A 23413-nucleotide genomic window follows, 5' to 3' on the forward strand; every position below is an offset into this window, starting at 1 on the left:
TACATGTACCATCACTAGTTGTTCCAGAAGCAACAATCATGTTGTCACTCCTGAGTTTAGTGCAGTAATTCCTTGGTTCCTTTGGCCTGAAAAGAAGCTAATAAAGTATGATCTGTACTTGAATAACTGTAGTGGAGGGCAGGGGAGACATTGGGGTCTAATAGACCCCTGATGTCTCCATTAAGATAATCAGTCACATGCCCATGCTATCATATAGAGGGCTTGTTAGCCACCTTGAGATAGCAATAAAGTTAAATGAAAAAATGTTAAAAAAAACTATAATGAACTGATAGAAAAGAAAAAAATTAACAGCAAACCTCTCCCTCCGAACATATGCGTTACTGCAAATGCACCTGTAGGATGAACACGCGTAGACAGCAATTATGCCTCACATGTGAGGTATTGCTGCAAATGTCAGAGTAAGAGCAATAATTCTAAGACCATAATTCATAGTTAACTTATGCATATATAACCTAAAAAAATGTTTTAGCATATGGACAATTTTACGTACCATCGTTTTTGTCATTTCACAGGCTTGAAAATTTTTAAGGGTTGACCTGTTTGGTATCTTTTTACTCAACACAGGTGCCAAGTCAGCAGGTGACCTTACTGTCCAGATAAACTGTGTCTATGGAGGTATGTTAATACATAAAGTGACATTTCAATCAGAACAACTCCCTTCTTCCGGTAAAGTATGCACAGATGTAATGCCCAAACGCAAAACAAGTAGTGTGCATTTGGGGCATTACTTCTGTGCACATGCACTACTTTACACTAATAGCAGCGCATAGTTCTATAGTTGTATACAGCTGCCTTCACCCATTCTTGTCTATGGGAGGCTTGTATTCCGAAAAGGCAGAGAGATGATCAGGAGCAGAATGGGCATACTGGAGTGGAGTCCTGTTGGAGGTTCTGCTATGTTAACAACTGATCCATGATATTTTGCACTGGACCTGACTTTTCAAACTTTAAAGCTGAATTCTGGGATAAGAAAATATTGTCTAACTACAAGAAGCACATATATTCTTATTTGAATCTTGGTGTGCTTTGTGTATCTCTGCCAGATCTGTGCAGTGATCCAGAGTGAAACTTTGACATGGTACAAGAACTTCCTGTGAAGTATAAGGATAATGTCACTACTACTTTTACACGTGTATCGCTAGGAATCACTGGATAGAATATGGTCCTCCTGTTCTTGGCATTGACCTCCCCATAAGCCTTAACCATTGGCTCACCTGGTTGGATGGAGGCCTATATAGCACCACAAAACCCGCTGGGGCAGTGTCTGATGCCCAGCTGTTCTACCAGAGAGATAAACACCAAATCAGATAGAAATTAGTAAATTATATTGTAAATTAAGTCAATGGATAACTAGGTATACGCAAAATAGATAGTGCATAGTATTGACATTGATGGATATACAGAGCATCACTAGCAGAATATAAAGCAGTATTTGTATTTGACCTCCAGATCAAACAGTAACAATGTCACCAGAAGTACAGCAGGAAGCAATTGATATAGTTGAACTATTAATGAATGAGGCTATACTGGTGACATGCAATAATGGCAGCTATGCTAGGCCTAAACTGACTGGATTGGCCTAGACTATATAGAAATGACTAAATGCCTAAAGAGGCTAATGGGGTGTTGCAATAATAACCGGAGTAGCATTCTCTAATAAGGGTCTTCAGCCGGCTACTGTTGGGGCCCCTTAAAGGACATTGGTGCACTTGGTGAAAGTCCCCTTTGAGAACCTGCCAGCAGAAAATAGGCAGTGAGTACCACCTTGTTCCAGTATAGTTCTTGGTGGCTGCAGTCAGTTATAGGTGCAGTTCAATATTCCTGTGGCTCAGTCTCTGTGGGAGGCGTATAATGTGATATTGGTAATAGGAGTGCTGGGTTAAGTTGTATGTAGGAGGATTCTAATGCCTAAATGTCCTGCTTTCAGCAGATCGTGTGTGTAACAATGGAAAGAAATGTGGACACACAGCTCTCATCAACTCCTGGGCTCAGCGGTCTGCTCTCGCGGTGGAAGGGGCCTCCTCAGTACCACTATGATGTAGCCAGAGGCCGGCTGTCTGTAGCAAAGAGCCTGGGTAAACTCAGGTCTCCTGGCAGCAAAGAAGGAAAAGCTGTGATGCAGGCAAGGCTGCTGGAAGTCTTGCACCCTCACAGGTGATTCGTTTCGGCCTCCTTGATGACAAAGTTCGGAGGGTGCATCTGCCATAACTCCCAAGAGCGCTGCTTTTTCCAGGTGATTCTGCTTAAGTCCCCCTTGGCTTCTGTGCCCCAAAGTATATAGGAATCCGTAGTTTAGAAACCCAGCTTTTCCTTTACATGACATGGATTTGGACTACACCTCCCAAGATTCCCTGCATCCTGCATGGAAGTATATGGGTTTGCTTTGCTTTTGTTCTACCCTGCTGGCTACACAAGGTAATAATTGGAATGCAAAGGCACTTGGTCCAAACAAAATTGATCCTTTTGATTATTTGGATATACAGTGGAACCTCGGATTGCGAGTAACGTGGTTAACGAGCGCTTCGCAATACGAGCACTGTATTTTTAAAAATCGTAACTCGGTTTGCGAGTGTTGTCTCGCAAAATGAGCACGATTCAGGCCAAAGCGGTGTGCAGTACCACTTTTGGCCTGAGGTGGGGGGGGCGCCGGAGCCGAGCAGAGCTGAACGTCACGTTCGAAAATGCACGGAAAGACCTGAGTACAGCACGGCTGACCTCAGCAAATCTCAGGTAAGAAGGTTTGCCGAGGTCAGCCGAAGGGTATTCGGGCCTTTTCGGCCGTTTCCGAGGCCGCATGTGGTATTGCATCCCATTGAAGTCAATGCGGAACAAATTTTGTTTGTTTCCATTGACTTTAATGGGAAAACTCACTTTGATATGAGAGTACTTTGGATTACGAGCACACTCCTGGAACGGATTATGCCTATAATCCGAGGTTCCACTTTGAATATATATTATATATTGTTTTTGTGCCCAGAGTTCACCTTTAAAGTTAAATTCCAGACTTGTTTCCCTTTGGGTAGAATAAAGAGGTGTGAGAAGCTCTGTCATGTCTTTATTCTGTTTTAGTCCCCATTAGGAAAAAATTCATTACATTTCTGTCAAAGTTACTGGGGTCACAGGGAGAAGAACTCATAGAAAATCTCTCTCCTATGAGGGGCAGAGATAGAAAGCGACAAAATACTTTTCTTTATTTAGCAGAGTAGGGAAAGTGTGTCTTCCTATCATGTTGACCCCTGCCCTCTTCCTTTCCTGTGCTGGTGTCATAGGAAAAGTGATGAGAATAAAGCCCTAATTCTATTTCAAAATTAAAAAATGTTTTGTAGACATCTGACCATCACACCGATCTAAATTTGTTAGATATCCCATTCAATAACGATATGAACAGAGTTGGCCTCCTGTGTGGCTACGTCAGCCTCTACTTTTTGGGGAGGCTTTCCATAAGATTTTTGACTGTCTGAGAATTTGTGCTCATTCAGTCAAAAGAGCATTTGTGAGATCAGGTACTGATGTTGCATGAAATGACCAATCCAATACATCCCAAGAGTGTTTATTAGTGTTGGGGTCAGGTCTCTGTGATGGCACTTTAACCACTTGCCAAGCAGCCAACAGCAATTTTACTGCTGGCCCATACGTCACCCTGTTCATGTGCACTGGTGTGCCCCCTGGGGCACACAGCAGTGTAATTTGCAACCACTGTGTCCACTGGACACAGCAGATTCCAGTGCTCAGTATCACAGGGTGATCACATGACACCTAGTAAACAACAGTCGTGAATGAAATCCATTCATAGCATCATTGTTTATTACTATGTGTGACCTGTTATTGGTCACCAGTGATCACATGGTACCTAGGCCAATCACAGCACCCTGTACCATGTGCTAGCTGTGGCCAATCACAGCATCATTGTAAAACAAAAATGTATTAAAATATTATTAATTTTATTATTAATTTTTACATACTGTTACCAGTCAGTATCACTGCCACACCCATCATATTATGATGCTGTACTGCACTAGTGACAGTATGTCTGACAGTAAAAAAAAAAATTGGAAAAAAAAGATAACTTGCTATGCCTCTCACTAAATACCTTGGACTCTCTACTTTCCTAAAAGGGGTCATTTGGGGGTTATTATGTACTGTCCTTGCGGTTTAGGGCCTCAAGAAATGAGATGAGGCTGTCAGCACATCAGGACTGAGCAATTTTCAAATAGATACTGTATATCATAGTTTGTAGCCTTTATAACTTTCACACAGACTAAATAATATACACTGAGTTGGGTTATTTTTACCAAAGAAATGTAGCAGACTACATTTTGGCCTAAATTTATGAAGAAAGATTATTTGTTTGCAAAACTGTATATCAGACAGTAAGAAAAATGTGGGGGTTTTTTTCAAAAAATGTTTGGTATTTTTTAATTTTTAGAGGAAAAAATAGAAACCTAGTGGTGATTAAATACCAGCAAAAAAGCTAAATTTGTGTGAAAAAAAGTATACAAAGTTCATTTAGGTACAGTGTTGCATGGCCAAGCAATTGGTAGTTAAAAAAGCACAGTGCTGAAAAGCCAAAAATACCCTCATCATGAAGGGGTTAAAGCCTTCCAGAGGTCAATTTGTTAAGTTCCTCCACAACTCAACTGTATTTATGGACCTGGCTTTGTGCTGGAATAGAAAATAGACTTCCCGAAACTGTTGCCACAAGGTTGGAAGCTCACAATTGTCTAAAATATCTGTACATCCTGTAGCATTAAGAATACTCTTTACTGGAAACACTTGAGCTCAAAAGCGTATATTTGGACCTGTCAATTACATTAAAATGTACATAGGACTTTTTTAGGAAATTATCACAACTGAACCTTGTTCTGACCTTAAGATGTGTTCTTAAATATAGGGCTTCCTTTCAATAGATCCTTGGAAAAATATTTCTACTGTCAATGGTGTTCACAGCACTGAGCTGCACTGTTTTGTTCTGTTTTTTTAATTTGCACATACTGTACTTCCTAATTCCAGTTGGCATTTGTAGAGCCATAGGAGTGAGGTAAAATATAAAAAGCCTGCGCCATCTGTTTTTGTAAATTGTTAACAAAACTGGAATGATAGTGATATGAAATCATTGGCAAGTGGAAAGGAAAAGATAGAGTAGACGTCAACATGAGCTTTGGACTTACTAGTGACTTGAGCAGTGATGGCCCATCCATTAGGGGCGCAGGAGCGCCGCCCCCCCTAATCCATGCACCCAGCCCCTAATCTACATGCTGGGCGCCAGATGCATGGATTCCAATGTTTTTTGTTTTTTTTAAGCACATGATTAGAGCCTGAGGTTCTAATTGGCTTCCAAAACGGGTGGGCTCGGGGGCCCAGAGCACTGCGTCCTGAGCCCACCCAGTTGTGTGAAAATAGTGAATTCATATTCACTATTGTCTTCCTGATTCACCTCCCGGCCAATCAAGAAGCGGGTCCTGAGACCCGACTGGTCAGGGAGTCTTAGGACCCACTTTCTGTTCGGCCGGGGGGAGACGCAACGGCCCCGAAGGTTGGAAGAGTCAGGGATCAGCTCAGCCAGCGGTTCTCTCCAGCTGGAAATTGGCTCCCCATTCCAGGGATGGCTCACGTGCAGCCACATCCAGCACTGCCCGGCACAGACAGTGGAGGGGGGAGGAAGAGGGGAGAGCAGAGTGTCATCCTTGGACTCCGCATCCCTGTCCACGCCACTAGTCTTGAGCATAAGCATAGTCATAGATTGGCTTTGAGCCATCCAATCATATCTCAATTTAATGAATCACTGTAAAACTAAGCTAAGATTGGGTCATTAGGGGGTACCATTAGCAGGCAGTAACATGCATGTTCAATGTTAGCAGACACCATCAGTAGAGGCATCTGCCTGTCCATGAACCTAAAATAACCGTCTGTAAAAACATGCAAATGTAAAGCCATTTTTTAGACATAAGCACAAGGAGGACAGCGTACTGCCATTTCATTCAGAGCAAATTGATGTTTAACTCCCCATAATAAAATCTAATCATATGCCTGATAAAGCAATCAAAACTCTGAAGAAGGAGGAAAACCCCAAAATGTGTTGGCTGGGAGTCATTTTCAGGAACAAAATCACGATAACTGAGAATTTGAAAATATTAATTCACAATGCTTCCCACCAACTATCAGACAGGGGAATCCCGCTGAGCCATTGTATTCTCCCAGTGTGGGGAACAGCGAAGCTCATCCGCTTCCTGCTGAATCGTCTATGGCCAGCCTAACTAAAAATACACGTAGGTTTATAGGTTCATATGTGCCATAAAGAGCAGTGGGTGTCCTTCCTGTCACTCATTTATCTGTTTGCAATGAAACTGGACAGTAGGAGATCAAATTACACAAGTTTAGAACATAGTTATCTATGATACATTAAATAAATATATATATATATATATATATATAAATAAAATTTACCTATCTTAGGGTACATTTGGACATGTGTCTAAACTAACAGGTTCCTCCATGCTCATGTAGCACCCTCTAGCTAGTGTGCTAGATGTAAATAGGTTTAGTTGTTAGTGTAGGAAAATTTATGTTTGGCTCAGGGCCAAGACTGAGCTAGGGATCTGGGCCAGGGTTTAGTGACTCAGGGCTGGATGACCCATCCTGACAGCTCTTCTGGTGCCTCCCTCTGTTCTCTGGAACATTGGAGAATGTTCTAGACATAATTGGTGGAAGCTAGGAGGGGCTGTTAGGAATATTTATGAGGACCTCTGCTAATCCTCAGTAAAGGGCTGGCAGGGGGCAGGCCACCTCATGAATAGGTATGATTCATGCCAGCAGGGACAGTCAGGTGGAAGATGGAGTGCTGAGGTGGCTGTCAGTGGCTCTTGAGGGTGCCCCCTAGTTTGTGGGGGGGGGGGGGTATGACCTCGGACCTGGGGCTCAGGTGCTAGAAGATTCCTTCTGGACCCTTCCTGGTGACATGGGAGCAAGTGAAAGGACAGTGGGAGCAGGTCAGTGTGTCTGGGAGGAAGAGTCAGCCGGGCAGGCTGGTGAGTGTTAGTGTGGAGGACTGTGGAGAATTAGCCTGGAGGGCTAGTGAGAGGGGTAGCTGTCATGGACTGTTCTCTGACTCTGAAGTGCCTGTGGAAATTCAGTGTGTCTGGCTGTGCAGGGTTGGGGATCCCAGTTCATTCCCTTAAAGTGGTTATAAACCCTTACAGACCACTTTAACCTACAGGTAAGCCTAGATTAAGGCTTACCTGTAGGTGCAAGAAATATCTCCTTAACCCACACGGTTAAGGAGATATTTTCATGAAAACGGGCACTGATGTGACACAGGAGCACTGAGTGTCCCATTAGTGAAGGCGATCATGCCGTCACTGACGGCTCCCACACGCATGCACCGGAGTGACGTCAACGCTGCTCCGGCCAGTCACAGCGCCAGAGCAGCGATACCCGGAACGAAGATAGACTCTTCGTAGAAGAGGGGACAGCGGTGACATCGCAGGCTCCTGTGTCAGGTAAGTGATACATGCGATGCATAGTAGCCCGTATGCTTTACCTTTGCATGGAAACAAAGAGGAAGTAAACCCATCAGGGTTTACTTCCTCTTTAAGGGGGGTGCGCTACACACACAAATGAGGTGAACGGAGGAATCCCTTCTGCTGGGGCATTGTATTCTGACAATGATACCCGCCGTTGTCAGAATACGCTGATCTGTGGCTGCAACTGATTGGCTGCAGCAGCTGACTGACTAAAAATTTCCAAGACCCTTTGACAATTAACTTCTTTTAAGCAGAGTAGCGCTACGCTTATTGAAATTCATATGGTCCTTGCTGGGCCACCCGAATTTAGATTAGTCTATGGCCAGCTTTAGTCCCTCAATACTCAGTAACCAGCATCTAGGTCCAGTCCTGGGCTAACATTTCCCTTCTCTTCTTCTGCAAACACAAATCTGTCTGAGGACACTTGTGATGAGGGGGTGTGGCTCTATCACTGCTCTATTCAGCCACTGAAAACGATTTTCAGGTACAGAGGAACAAGTGACTGAGCCATGTGACAGTGCAGTGTTTGGTGATTGACCCAGCCCTGTCACATGAGGGTGGGAAGCAAATTGAAGGCAAGTGTGTGCTGCCGGGTTTGGGTGAAATAAAGATAGCTCTCTTTACATTTCCAAGAAAATAATAAGCCATCAAATACAACATGAAAGGGTACAGTGCAATAAAGAGCTAAAAAGGTTTGAGACTTCAAATGGGTTTTAAAGTGATTGTAAAGTCTCGTTTTTTTTTAAATAACAAACATGTTATACTTACCTGCCTTGTGTAGTGGATTCGCACAGAGCAGCCCGGATCCTCCTCTTCTCTGGTCCTTCTTCGCTGCTCCTAGCCCCTCCCTCCTGTTGAGCAACCCCACAGCAAGCAGCTTGCTATGGTGGCACCCAAGCCCATTTGGTCCCACCCCCTCTCTCCCCTGATTGCCTAACTGGCTTTGATTGACAGCCGCGAGAGCCAATGCTCAGCCAATCACAAGAGAGAGTCCCGGACGGCCGAGGGACTCATGGACATTGCTGGATAGAGATGGGGCTCAGGTACGTATTAAGGGTGCTGGGGAGGTTGCTACACACAGAAAGTTTTTTATCTTAATGCATAAAATGCATTAAGATAAAAAAACCTTCTGACTTTACAACTCCTTTAAGATAATTCAAGATAATTCAACAATCACGATGCACTTTTTTTCTGAAAGCACAGTTTCAATGCTAACTGGCTCTGTTTCATGTAAACTTTTTAAACTTTTGGCATAGAAAGTCAATATCCCTTATGGAATGGTCACAAACAAATGACCTAACCACAAGACTCAGCATACAGACAATGATAGGGAAAGATCATGACCCAAACATGCACATTTACTTTGGTTGGACATTCATGCTTGTGCCAATGAACAGGGGGGAAATAGCAATAAGAAGTGAAACCTAACCTCACTATTCTCCCCCATAAAAACTTGGTGGCGGATAATATGGTGGGGAAGCAGAAATTCAGAAATATGAACATTTCTCCTTTAGATAAATGTTCTCTAATGTCTGTATGCACACACAGAACCCAGGTGCACGTATCAGACCTTCTCACTTTTTGTATTTTCACTTAATTCCATATCATTTTATAAAGTAAAAAGGATTTGTTAAATTATCAAGCAGTATTAAAGCTGATACTTGTGTCTTCCCTACCATCAAGAAAATAAAAGGTTTCAAAAGTGTGGGCAAAATGATTGTTATTAAACATTTCGTTTCTTGTGTTTGGTATGTAAAAGTCTGTACAATAGCCTCCCCTACAGGCTATTCCAGGAAAGCTTTAGCACCTAGGCAGTTCCCCCTGGTGACTCTGAATGGAGGGAGAAGCAAATGGTATTTTTAAATACTTTTCCTAAACAAATGTTTTTTTTTAATTTTATAGAAACTGGATAAAATTAAAAAGGTGGTACTTTTGAGTACAGTTGCATTGTAAAGGTATGTTACACCAGGTAATTATTAGAGTTTATGGAAGGCAGCACCAGATGACTGTAGGGAATCGTAGTTTTCTTGTGCAGTACCTCTGAAGTTTTAACAACCAAGGTACCCCTCTTCAAATTCAGACCAGAGCCAATCATGTTACCAGCCTGCAATGAGTTACAGGAAGGTGGTAAGGGTACAGGAAGGTATAGGTACAGGAGAGTTGGTTACAGAAGGATGAGGAGAGAGTTCAACCTCTGACTCCCATGCTTAAGTCCATATGATAAATGTAACTATTGACACCCATATGCGAAAAACCATCATATAGCTATGGCAACATGATCTTTAGGCTATGTAGAACTACATTTTATGTATTTTCATTAAAGTGACATTAAAGGTTTGATTGTTTTAAAAATAACAACAACAAAAAATATCATACTTACCTGCTCTGTGCAGTGGTTTTAGTCCTCCTCTTCTCGGGTCCCCCATCGGCGCTCCTGGCTCCTCCCCTTAGACCAGTGCCCCCAGAGCAGGCAGCTTACTCGCTCCCGGCTGGCTGTGATTGACAGCAGTGGGAGCCAATGGTGCCTGCTGCTGTCTTATTCCATGAGGAGAGGGAGTCCTTAGACAGCTGAGTCTCACATGCACATCACTGGATCAAGATGGGGGCTTTAGGTGAGTATTAGGGGAGTTGTGGATGTGGGGCTAGGTACAAGCTAGGACTTAACCATTGGGTGGTTCACTGAATATGCAGTTGGCTAAAGGATAGATACCAGAGTGTGGTTCAGTCACTAGTGGTGTACCACAAGGCTCTGTTCTAGGTCCTGTTCTATTTAATCTCTATGTAAGTGATATAACTAAAGGTTTATTGGGCAAGGTATGTCTTTTTGCTGATGATACAAAGGTGTGTAGTAGGGTTGATATCCCTGGAGGTGTCTGTAACATGGAACATGATTGGTCAAAGCAGTGGAAACTGCAGTTCAATGTTTATAAATGTAAAATAATGCACCTAAGGAGAAATAATCCCTTGAAAGAGTACAACGTTGGGGGTACAGTGTTGGTCAGCAATACAGAAGAAAAAAAATTGGGGGTACTCATTTCAGATGATTGCAAAATGAGCAAACAGTGTTCCCAGGCAGTGGGTAAAGCGAACAAAATTCTAGGAGGCATCACTAGAGGAATAACCAGCAGGAAAGAGGTTCTGATTCCCCTATACAGATCTTTAATGAGACCTCATTTAGAATACTGTGTCCAGCTCTGGAGACTTCACATACATAAAGATATTGATAAGATAAAATGAGTCCAGAGATGGGTAACAAAAATGGTGAAAGGTCAGGGGGATAAAACATATTGAGAGCGATTTCAGGAACTTAATATGTACAATCTGAAGGAAAGAATGCAAAGGGGAGACATGATTGAAGCATTTAAATACATCAAGGGGGTGAATAAGGTTCAGGAAAACAATTTTTTCAATATGAAACCAAAATCAAGAAAACGGGGACATGACCTCAAACTAACTGGAGGAAAGTTCAAAACTCATTTTAGAAAATATTATTTTACTGAAAGGGTAGTTGATACATGGAATAAACTTCCAGCAGAGGTAGTGAGACAGTCAACAGTAAATAGCTTCAAACATGCTTGGAACAAACATAGATCTATACTCAGACAAAAAAGTTAACGAAAAAATACAAAATGGGCAGACTCGATGGACTACTCGAAGGGCCGGTGCTACCACTAGGCAGAGTAGGCAGCTGCCTAGGGTGCACTACCACCCTGAGCTCGGTGTCCCTGGGAACACATCCACTGTGTACCAACAATCCTCTGATGTGTCCCGCTGAGCGCCCCGCTATCACATCTCCTCACATAGTAATATCTTGCAGCCCCGCTCAGGGACTCCTTTACTCCAGCCTGTCCCTCTGGTGTGGCGCTGTGTGTCTGTGTGAGTGCAGCTGAGGGGCGTGGCTCAGTGAAGATGGGAGCATTGAGAGAGGTGCAGCGCCTGTTAGCTGACCTCCCGACCGGTGGGGAAACCATGGAGCAGCTGGATGGCAGCTCTGGCAAGGACTCCTAAGCAATACTGCGCGCCCGCTGCTGAGGAGAGCCCTGATGTGATGGTCAATCAAGCCATGAAGAGCAGAGGTAAGGAAGAGGATGGATCCTCCCCGATCTTCATCTAGCTGTGTGTGGGGGATAGGGGGTGAGTTGTGCAGGAAGTAGGAGTCAGTGTATGTGCAGGTAGGTCGGTCAGTATATGTGTCAGGTAGGTCAGTGTAGGGGTCAGGTAGGTCAGGTTATGTGTCAGGTAGGTTGGTCAGTGTATGTGTCAGGTAAGTGGGTCAGTGTATGTGTCAGGTAGGTGGGTCACTGTATGTGTCAGGTAGGTCAATGTAGCGGTCAGGTAGGTGGGTCAGTGTATGTGTCAGGTAGGTCAGTGAAGGGGTCAGGTAGGTGGGTCAGTGTATGTGTCAGGTTGGTCAGTGTAGGGGTCAGGTAGGTCATGGTAGGTGGGTCAGTGTATGTGTCAGGTAGGTCAGTGTAGGGGTCAGGTAGGTCAGTGTATGTGTCAGGTAGCTCAGTGTAGTGGTCAAGTGGGTGGGTCAGGTAGGTCATTGTAGGGGTCAGGTAGGTGGGTCAGTCTTTACAAACCAGAAACAATACCATTGCTGGTGCAAATTTAAAATGAGTCACAATTTTGTGTGTTGGTTTAGTATTTCCAAACGATTATAATTTGAGCCCAAAAAATGTGATATGTGTTACCAACATCAGAAATAAAAATGTCATTCCCAAAAATCAGAGGGTAACATCACTATTCTACACTCACACACCAAGAACCACCAAATATCACAGACTAAATCAAGAAGAATAACTCCTGCCTAATGTAATTCCACCACCTACATGTCCAAAGAAATGCAATATTTATGTATAGGAGGGTTCTATATGTGGCAGCACAGTGGTAACAGGTTAGCACTTCTCAAAAAGAGAGGATTATCCCCCATGAGGGGTTTTCTAGGCAGCAAGAAGTAATTGGAAAATACTAAAGGGAATAGCGTATTATAATTTTTATTGTAACAAAGTATCAAAAAATGCTTTAGACATATATAGTCAAAACATGAGCTGTGATACAGACTTTATAAAAACAGCGTCCCACATATGACAATGTGCAATGGTAATACACAGTGATCAAACACCATAGAGAAAAATAATACATAAGTCTTGTATATGAATCCTGACATGTTTCGACCCCAATGGGTCTTCTTCAGAGGATTTTTGTAAACTGTAAAAATGTTAACATGTATTAAAATTGTGGTTTGAAGGTAAAGAGCAACAGTAGTAATGAATATTTTCATGCATATTTACCAATCACATTGTGTTTAAGCCATATTGGATAGCCTCCATGTAAAAAGAACCCCTTGCCTGATCCCAGCGTTATCAATCAGTCGACACGATCAGTGAGGGAGCCAACTGGTCGTGCGTGCCTTATGAGGAGTTACATTAACGGTAATCCCAAAAATTCAGGGAGGCAATGGAGAAGGGATAGCAAGACCTGTGATAGAGGTATTTATATGTAATAAGTAAGCAGCTAAAGAGGATGATAAAGATTTTTATATTATGTATTGTATTTAAACATGTAAATTTTGTGTGTACTCAATATTACTGGAAAGTAAATAAATAAATAAGTATTGCAACTGGATGGTCTAAGTGGCTGAGACGGGAGAGGGGAGAAAGAAAAAAAAAAGGGGGGGGGGAGGTTGTGAGAGTAGTGAGGGAAGGAAAAGGGGATAGGAGAGGGGAAGGAGAAGGCCACCACGGACCAAATCCAATTGCAGTAAATTAGATATCAAAAATAGTGAGATATAGAAATAAATGAGTGGATATGGAGATATCAAATCAAAAATAGGAAGGAAAAGTGAATGTGAGGATGTGAGTATATGAGTGATGGTGCAAATAGAGAAACCAAACCATAATAAACCACACCCAAATTTGTGCAATTAAATCTCTTGTTCAAACAAAAACACCCTGGAGAGCATAAAAGTGGAAGAAAGAGCTCAGCGAAGCTGGCCCCCCTACAATCAGCACAAATAAAAACTCAAGTGTGTTTCTTTAGTGCTACGTTTGTGCTGTTTTGTGCCGTAAAAATTTACATTTGTGCTGCTTTTATTTTTAAGATATTAGCAATTGTTTTTTCCAGACTGTGACATCACCTAGCCCCCCTACAACACCCAAATGACACAAAACTGGTCTCGTTGGTTAGTGATACGTTTGTGCTGTTTTGTGCTGCTAAAAATTCCGTTCTATCTTTTATCGTTTTTGCGTTATTAATGATTTATTAAAGGTCACCAAAGGTCAGTCAGCCCCCCTACAATGCCCAAATGACGCAAAACTGGTCTCGTTGGTTAGTGCTACGTTTGTGCTGTTTTGTGCTGCTAACATTTCCGTTCTATCTTTTATCGTTTTTGCGTTATTAATGATTTATTAAAGGTCACCAAAGGTCAGTCAGCCCCCCTACAACGCCCAAATGACACGAAACTGGTCTCGTTGGTTAGTGCTACGTTTGTGCTGGTTTGTGCTGCTAAATTTTTTATTTGTGCTGTTATGGTTTTTAAGTTATAACAGTTTATTTTTTTTTTCAAACCCCACTCACTTTGCCCACCCTACAATCAGCACAAATAAAAACTCAAGTGTGTTTCTTTAGTGCTACATTTGTGCTGTTTTGTGCTGCTAAAATTTCCATTCTACCTGTTATCGTTTTTGCGTTATTAATGATTTATTAAAGGTCACCAAAAGTCAGTCAGCCCCCCTACAACACCCAAATGACACAAAACTGGTCTCGTTGGTTAGTGCTACGTTTGTGCTGTTTTGTGCTGCTAAAAATTCTGTTCTATCTTTTATCGTTTTTGCGTTATTAATGATTTATTAAAGGTCACCAAAGGTCAGTCAGCCCCCCTACAACGCCCAAATGACACAAAACTGGTCTCGTTGGTTAGTGCTACGTTTGTGCTGTTTTGTGCTGCTAACATTTCCGTTCTATCTATTATCGTTTTTGCGTTATTAATGATTTATTAAAGGTCACCAAAGGTCACTCAGCCCCCCTATAATGCCCAAATGACACAAAACTGGTCTCGTTGGTTAGTGCTACGTTTGTGCTGTTTTGTGCTGCTAAAATTTCCGTTCTATCTTTTATCGTTTTCTCGTTATTAATGATTTATTAAAGGTCACCAAAGGTCAGTCAGCCCCCCTACAACGCCCAAATGACACGAAACTGGTCTCGTTGGTTAGTGCTATGTTTGTGCTGGTTTGTGCTGCTAACATTTTTATTTGTGCTGTTATGGTTTTTAAGTTATAACAGTTTTTTTTTTTTTCAAACCCCACTCACTTTGCCCACCCTACAATCAGCACAAATAAAAACTCAAGTGTGTTTCTTTAGTGCTACATTTGTGCTGTTTTGTGCTGCTAAAATTTCTGTCCTACCTTTTATCGTTTTTGAGTTATTAATGATTTATTAAAGGTCACCGAAGGTCACTCAGCCCCCCCTACAACACCCAAATGACACAAAACTGGTCTCGTTGGTTAGTGCTACGTTTGTGCTGTTTTGTGCTGCTAAAATTTCCGTTCTATCTTTTATCATTTTCGTGTTATTAATGATTTATTAACGGTCGCCAAAGGTCAGTCAGCCCCCCTACAATGCCCAAATGACACGAAACTGGTCTCGTTGGTTAGTGCTACGTTTGTGCTGGTTTGTGCTGCTAAAATTTTTATTTGTGCTGTTATGGTTTTTAAGTTATAACAGTTTTTTTTTTTTCAAACCCCACTCACTTTGCCCACCCTACAATCAGCACAAATAAAAACTCAAGTGTGTTTCTTTAGTGCTACATTTGTGCTGTTTTGTGCTGCTAAAATTTCCGTTCTACCTTTTATCATTTTTGCGTTATTAATGATTTATTAAAGGTCACCAAAGGTCAGTCAGCCCCCCTACAACGCCCAAATAACACAAAACTGGTCTCGTTGGTTAGTGCTACGTTTGTGCTGTTTTGTGCTGCTAACATTTCCGTTCTATCTATTATCGTTTTTGCGTTATTAATGATTTATTAAAGGTCACCAAAGGTCACTCAGCCCCCCTATAATGCCCAAATGACACAAAACTGGTCTCGTTGGTTAGTGCTACGTTTGTGCTGTTTTGTGCTGCTAACATTTCCGTTCTATCTTTTATCGTTTTCTCGTTGTTAATGATTTATTAAAGGTCACCAAAGGTCAGTCAGCCCCCCTACAACGCCCAAATGACACGAAACTGGTCTCGTTGGTTAGTGCTACGTTTGTGCTGGTTTGTGCTGCTAAAATTTTTATTTGTGCTGTTATGGTTTTTAAGTTATAACAGTTTTTTTTTTTTTTCAAACCCCACTCACTTTGCCCACCCTACAATCAGCACAAATAAAAACTCAAGTGTGTTTCTTTAGTGCTACATTTGTGCTGTTTTGTGCTGCTAAAATTTCTGTCCTACCTTTTATCGTTTTTGCGTTATTAATGATTTATTAAAGGTCACCGAAGGTCACTCAGCCCCACCTACAACACCCAAATGACACAAAACTGGTCTCGTTGGTTAGTGTTATGTTTGTGCTCTTTTGTGCTGCTAAAATTTCCATTCTATCTTTTATCGTTTACGCGTTATTAGTGATTTATTAAAGGTCACCAAAGGTCAGTCAGCCCCCCTACAACACCCAAATGACACAAAACTGGTCTCGTTGGTTAGTGCCTCATTTGTGCTGGTTTGTGCTGCTAAAATTTTTATTTGTGCTGTTATGGTTTTTTAGTTATAACAGCTTGTTTTTATATTTGTGCTTTTTTGTGTCATAATAATAAAAATTCGTGCTGCTTTTATTTTTAAGATAATAGCAATTTGTTTTTTCCAGATGATGACATCACCCCGCTCTCCTGTCACATACCTGGTTAGTGAGCTCCTGGTTAGAAAGCAGCCATGGGAGCACAGTGAGGTATGAGTGCCTGTGATCAGTCCAGTAGACTGCGTGGTGGAAGCAGTCAGCAGGTGGATGTGGCGGCAGAACCAGCTGGTGGCAGATGAGCTGGCACTGAGCTTGGCTGGTGGCAGACTGTGGGTAAGCAGCTGGAAGCAGGAGACAGATGAGACCTTGCTGGGCTGAAGAGCTGTAGCAGGCTGGATGAGCAGGATGCAGGGTCAGATGAGCCGGATCCATAATGGTCAGGCAGATCAGGCATAGACGGCACACAACAGGATAGTCGGGTCACAAACCAAGTCAGCAACAGGAGGTAGATCAGGCAAGAAGAGAAGGCAGAAGCAGAATCCAGAGACAAGCCAAGGTCAGGGCAGGTAGCAGTCAAACGGAGGTCAGGAGCAAGCTGGGTTAGGATCAGAGGTCAAACACAGGAATCAGGAATGAACACACAGAAGCGGCACACCAAATTGCAGCCTGTTTAAATAGTCTGTCTGGTGCCAGCATTGGTGACAGGCTCACGCTCATCTGCCCAGCCAGTTGCCAGTCTGCGCATGCGCATATGTATGTACAGGGAGACATCATTTGTGCTATGCGAAAGCCTTCCCTGACACCCCCTACAGCAGCCAAACAAAATGAAAACGGGCTGGTTGGTTAGTGCCACGTTTGTGTTGATTTGTGCCTATTTACTTTCCATTCTGTGACGGCGTCTCTTCATCTGACGGCTCTTAAATAACTGGGTGGCCCCGCCCCCTCTGCCGCACGGGACATGACGGGACTTCCCTGTGGCATTCCCCGTGACGTCACAGGGAAGTCCCGTCAAGTCACCGTGCGTCAGAGGGGTGCGGGGTCACCGGGTTGCCCGGCCCCCCGTTATTTAAGAGCCGTCAGACGAAGAGACGCCGTCACACAGCGGGAGCCTCCCTTTCATGACAGCATGGGTGCGGAGCGGCCCGGAGAAGAAAATGAAGAAGAGAAGAAAAGAAGAAGGAAGAAGAGAAAAGGATGAAGAAGAAGATGAAGAGAAGAGCGGGAGCCTCCCCTCATGCCATGGGTGCGGAGTGGCCCGAGGAGAAGATAGAAGACGCCGCGGAGGAGATGCTGGACGAGAACGCTGGAGGAAGAACCAGAAGAGCCAGAAGAACCAGAAGAAGATGAAGGAAGAAAGAAGAAGCATTTAAATAAAGGAATTGTCAAAAACTGTCTCTTGTCATTTTTAACATTTTTGACAGTTTTTTAGTGAAATGGCAGGGGTAAGTACCCCCTTACCATTTCACACAGGGGGGGGGGCCGGGATCTGGGGGTCCCCTTGTTAAAGGGGGCTTCCAGATTCCGATAAGCCCCCCGCCTGCAGACCCCCACAACCACCGGCCAGGGTTGTGGGGATGAGGCCCTTGTCCTCATCAACATGGGGACAAGGTGTTTTGGGGGGCTACCCCAAAGCACCCTCCCAATGTTGAGGGCATGTGGCCTGGTACGGTTCAGGGGGGGGGCGCACTCTCGTCCCCCCCTCTTTTCCTGCGGCCTTTGTTTTTGTTTTTGTTTTTTTTTTGGCGCGGGGTTCCCCTTAAAATTCATACCAGACCTGAATGGTCTGGTATGGAATTTAGGGGGAACCCCATGTCATTTTTTTTTTTAATTTTGGCCGGGGTTCCCCATAATATCCATACCAGACCTAAAGGGCCGGGTATTGAATTTAGGGGGACTCCCACGTCATTTTTTTTTTTTAATTTTGGTTCGGGATTTCCCTGTGGGGAATTCCCATGCCGTTTTTATCAATGAACTTCTATGTGTATTGTCGGCAATGCAATAGCCGCGGGTAGTTTTAAATGGCTTTTTTTCCTTCGAAACGTCATTTTGCTGTCAGACTGTTCTAAACACAGGAAACATGCGCCCCTTTACAGGCATACTATAGACACCCCCCAGGTACGAAATTTAAAGGGATATTACACTTTTATTGTTTGACTTTAAGCATTATTAAAATCACTGCTCCTGAAAAAACGTCCGTTTTGAAAACTTTTTTTTGCATTGATCCATGTCCCCTGGGGCAGGACCCGGGTCCCCAAACACTTTTTATGACAATAACTTGCATATAAGCCTTTAAAATTAGCACTTTTGATTATTCATGTTCGTGTCCCATAGACTTTAACGGTGTTCGCGTGTTCGAGCGAACTTTTTTCCTGTTCGCATGTTCTGGTGCGAACCGAACAGGGGGGAGTTCGGCTCATCCCTACTCCTGACCTCCGTTTGACTGCTACCAGCCCTGACCTTGGCTTGTCTCTGGATTCTGCTTCTGCCTTCTCTTCTTGCCTGATCTACCTCCTGTTGCTGACCCTGCATCCTGCTCATCCAGCCTGCTACAGCTCTTCAGCCCAGCAAGGTCTCATCTGTCTCCTGCTTCCAGCTGCTTACCCACAGTCTGCCACCAGCCAAGCTCAGTGCCAGCTCATCTGCCACCAGCTGGTTCTGCCGCCACATCCACCTGCTGACTGCTGCCACCACGCAGTCTACTGGACTGATCACAGGCACTCATACCTCACTGTGCTCCCATGGCTGCTTTCTAACCAGGAGCTCACTAACCAGGTACGTGACAGGAGAGCAGGGTGATGTCATCATCTGGAAAAAAACAAATTGCTATTATCTTAAAAAAAAAAGCAGCACAAATTTTTATTATGACACAAAAAAGCACAAATATAAAAACAAGCTATTATAACTAAAAAAACCATAACAGCACAAATAAAAATTTTAGCAGCACAAACCAGCACAAATGAGGCACTAACCAACGAGACCAGTTTTGTGTCATTTGGGTGTAGTAGGGGGGCTGAGTGACCTTTGGTGACCTTTAATAAATCATTAATAACGCAAAAATGATAAAAGGTAGGACAGAAATTTTAGCAGCACAAAACAGCACAAATGTAGCACTAAAGAAACACACTTGAGTTTTTATTTGTGCTGATTGTAGGGTGGGCAAAGTGAGTGGGGTTTGAAAAAAAAAACTGTTATAACTTAAAAACCATAACAGCACAAATAAAAATTTTAGCAGCACAAACCAGCACAAACGTAGCACTAACCAACGAGACCAGTTTCGTGTCATTTGGGCATTGTTGGGGGCTGACTGACCTTTGGTGACCTTTAATAAATCATTAATAACGCAAAAACGATAAAAGATAGAACGGAAATTTTAGCAGCACAAAACAGCACAAACGTAGCACTAACCAACTAGACCAGTTTTGTGTCATTTGGGTGTTGTAGGGGGGCTGACTGACTTTTGGTGACCTTTAATAAATCATTAATAACGCAAAAACGTTAACAGGTAGAACGAAAATTTTAGCAGCACAAAACAGCACAAATGTAGCACTAAAGAAACACACTTGAGTTTTTATTTGTGCTGATTGTAGGGTGGGCAAAGTGAGTGGGGTTTGAAAAAAAAATAAACTGTTATAACTTAAAAACCATAACAGCACAAATAAAAATTTTAGCAGCACAAACCAGCACAAACGTAGCACTAACCAACGAGACCAGTTTCGTGTCATTTGGGCGTTGTAGGGGGGCTGACTGACCTTTGGTGACCTTTAATAAATCATTAATAACGCAAAAACGATAAAAGATAGAACGGAAATGTTAGCAGCACAAAACAGCACAAACGTAGCACTAACCAACGAGACCAGTTTTGCGTCATTTGGGCATTGTAGGGGGGCTGACTGACCTTTGGTGACCTTTAATAAATCATTAATAATGCAAAAACGATAAAAGATAGAACGGAATTTTTAGCAGCACAAAACAGCACAAACGTAGCACTAACCAACAAGACCAGTTTTGTGTCATTTGGGCGTTGTAGGGGGGCTAGGTGATGTCATAGTCTGGAAAAAACAATTGCTAATATCTTAAAAATAAAAGCAGCACAAACGTAAATTTTTACGGGACAAAACAGCACAAACGTAGCACTAAAGAAACACACTTGAGTTTTTATTTGTGCTGATTGTAGGGGGGCCAGCTTCTCTGAGCTGGAAGAAAGTGATGGTGAATGAATGCTCAAATAGAATGAGTGAGAATTACCTTAAGTGATGTGGAAGTGATATATCCAAACAAGGAAAAGAGGACACCTGTGGGTGTTCTACCTTGGTATATACACAGTATGGGGTAATCTACAACATCAGAAAGTTATGTCAGTGAGTTGTTTTAAAGTGTTCGTAATATAAAAATAAGCAAACCCCCATGGTGTGAGGCACACACCATGGAGTCCATAAAGATTGTAAAAATAATCTTACCAATCCTCAATTTGCACTACAGGCATGTAAGCGTCCAGATATAGCAATGGGGATAACATCAGAATCCCCATAATGCTAGGTCTCCTTATATGGATGAACAAGTCATTAGTAGGAGTTATAGGGATGGTGACGCTAAGCGTCACTCCACGCGTGACTCCCCCGGCGTTCCGGAAGAAGGGAATCCCGGCTCTGCCGTCGCTCCCACCGCAATCGCGTAAAGGCTGTGACATCACGCGCGTGTACGTGGCCGCGGCACCCGGGAATGATCCGGAACACCAGCGGCGTTCCAGATCGTTCCCGGATGCCGTGGCCGCACACACGTGTGCGTGACGTCACAGAGTTCACGCGATTGCGGTGGGAATGGTGGCAGAGCCGGGATTCCCTTCTTCTGGAACACAGGGGGAGTCACACGTGAAGTGGCGCTTAGCGTCACCATCCCTATCAGAGAGGATCAACTCGGGGAACGAATTGGCAGGCACCTGTACACTATTGAGGTAACTCCTACTAATGACTTGTTCATCCATATAAGGAGACCTAGCATTCTGGGGATTCTGATGTTACCCCCATTGCTATACCTGGACGCTTACATGCCTGTAGTGCAAACTGAGGATTGGTAAGATTATTTTTACATTCTTTATAGACTCCATGGTGTGTGCCTCACACCATGGGGGTTTGCTTATTTTAATATTACAAACACTTTAAAACAACTCACTGACATAACTTTCTGATGTTGTAGATTACCTATACTGTGTATATACCAAGGTAGAACACCCACAGGTGTCCTCTTTTCCTTGTTTGGATATATCACTTCCACATCACTTAAGGTAATTCTCACTGCGCTCATTCTATTTGAGCATTCATTCACCATCACTTTCCTCCACTTTTATGCTCTCCTGGGTGTTTTTGTTTGAACAAGAGGTTTGATTGCACAAATTTGGGTGCGGTTTATTATGGTTTGGTTTCTCTATTTGCACCATCACTCATATACTCATATCCTCACATTCACTTTTCCTTCCTATTTTTGATTTGATATCGCCATATCCACTCATTTATTTCTATATCTCACTATTTTTGATATCTAATTTACTGCAATTGGATTTGGTCCGTGGCCTTCTCCTTCCCCTCTCCTATCCCCTTTTGTTTCCCTCACTACTCTCACCACCCCCCCCCCCCCCCTTTTTTTTCTCCCCTCTTCCATCTCAGCCACTTAGACCACCCAGTTGCAATACTTATTTATGTATTTACTTTCTAGTAATATTGAGTACACACAAAATGTACATGTTTAAATACAATACATAATATAAAAGTCTTTATCATCCTCTTTAGCTGCCTACTTATTACATACAAATACCTCTATCATGGTCTTGCTATCCCTTCTCCATTGCCTCCCCGAATTTTTGGGATTACCGTTAATGTGACTCCTCGTAAGGCACGCACGACCAGTTGGCTTCCTCACAGATCGTGCCGACTGATTGATAACGCTGGGATCAGGCAAGGGGTTCTTTTTACATGGAGGCTATCCAATATGGCTTAAACACAATGTGATTGGTAAATATGCATGAACATATTCAATACTACTGTTGGTCTTTACCTTCAAACCACAATTTTAATACATGTTAACATTTTTACAGTTTACAAAAATCCTCTGAAGAAGACCCGTTGCCGTCGAAACGCGTCAGATTCATATACAAGACTTATGTATTATTTTACTCCATGGTGTTTGATCACTGTGTATTACCATTGTACATTGTCATATGTGGGACGCTGTTTTTATAAAGTCTGTATCACAGCTCATGTTTTGACTATATATGTCTAAAGCATTTTTTGATACTTTGTTACAATAAAAATTATAATACGCTATTCCCTTTAGTATTTTCCAATTACTTCTTGCTGCCTAGAAAACCCCTCATGGGGGATAATCCTCTCTTTTTTGATAAGTTTATCCAGGGTGTACAGCCACTTTGTCTTTCCCTACATGAACGTCTTTCATTCAATTGTACAGGTTAGCACTTCTGCCTAGCAGAACTGAGGTTCTTGGTTCGAATCCCAAAACATATCACATGCCAAACATGCCTCGCTGCATGACCCAGTCCAGATCGCTGTACTCTGTGGGGTCACCAGTCCCAGCCATGCTAGTGGCATCCAGAGCTCCAAGGCTGGAGGAGAGGCACAGAGCAAGCTCTGAATGCACGCCATTGCCGTGCCTCCTGCCTTCCTCCTGATGATGGCCTGACAGCTTGCCTTGTGCCTCTCATCCAGCCTTTGAGCCCTGGATGCCATCAGCGCAGCTGAGACTGGTGGCCACATGGACCACAGCGATCAAGACGGATGTCATGCGGCAAGGTTTACTGCTTTATATGTGCATGATCATTTTTATCTTGTGAGTTATTTACCTTTCATTAAATCTGGTGCATTCCAATACTACACTCAGATTGGCACTGCTCCTTTCTTTCTATATCTGTCTACAGAGCTGCTTTCTACTTTAACAGCTGGAAACCTACATACATAGAGTGTCTCTGGGATCCAACACTAGGATTACCCCTACAGTTTATGGATTTCCAATATATGGATTTTAATCATTTTTTATATATGGACTCTAATTTATTATTAAACTTTTTTACCTATTTGTGACAAGACATTAGTCTAGTTAACCCTATAATGACTTTCATCAGTCACATTCCCTTGATATTTCTCCAAGCGCT

Source organism: Aquarana catesbeiana, linkage group LG11 (assembly GCF_042186555.1).
Source record: "Aquarana catesbeiana isolate 2022-GZ linkage group LG11, ASM4218655v1, whole genome shotgun sequence".
NCBI classification, from domain to species: Eukaryota; Metazoa; Chordata; class Amphibia; order Anura; family Ranidae; genus Aquarana; species Aquarana catesbeiana.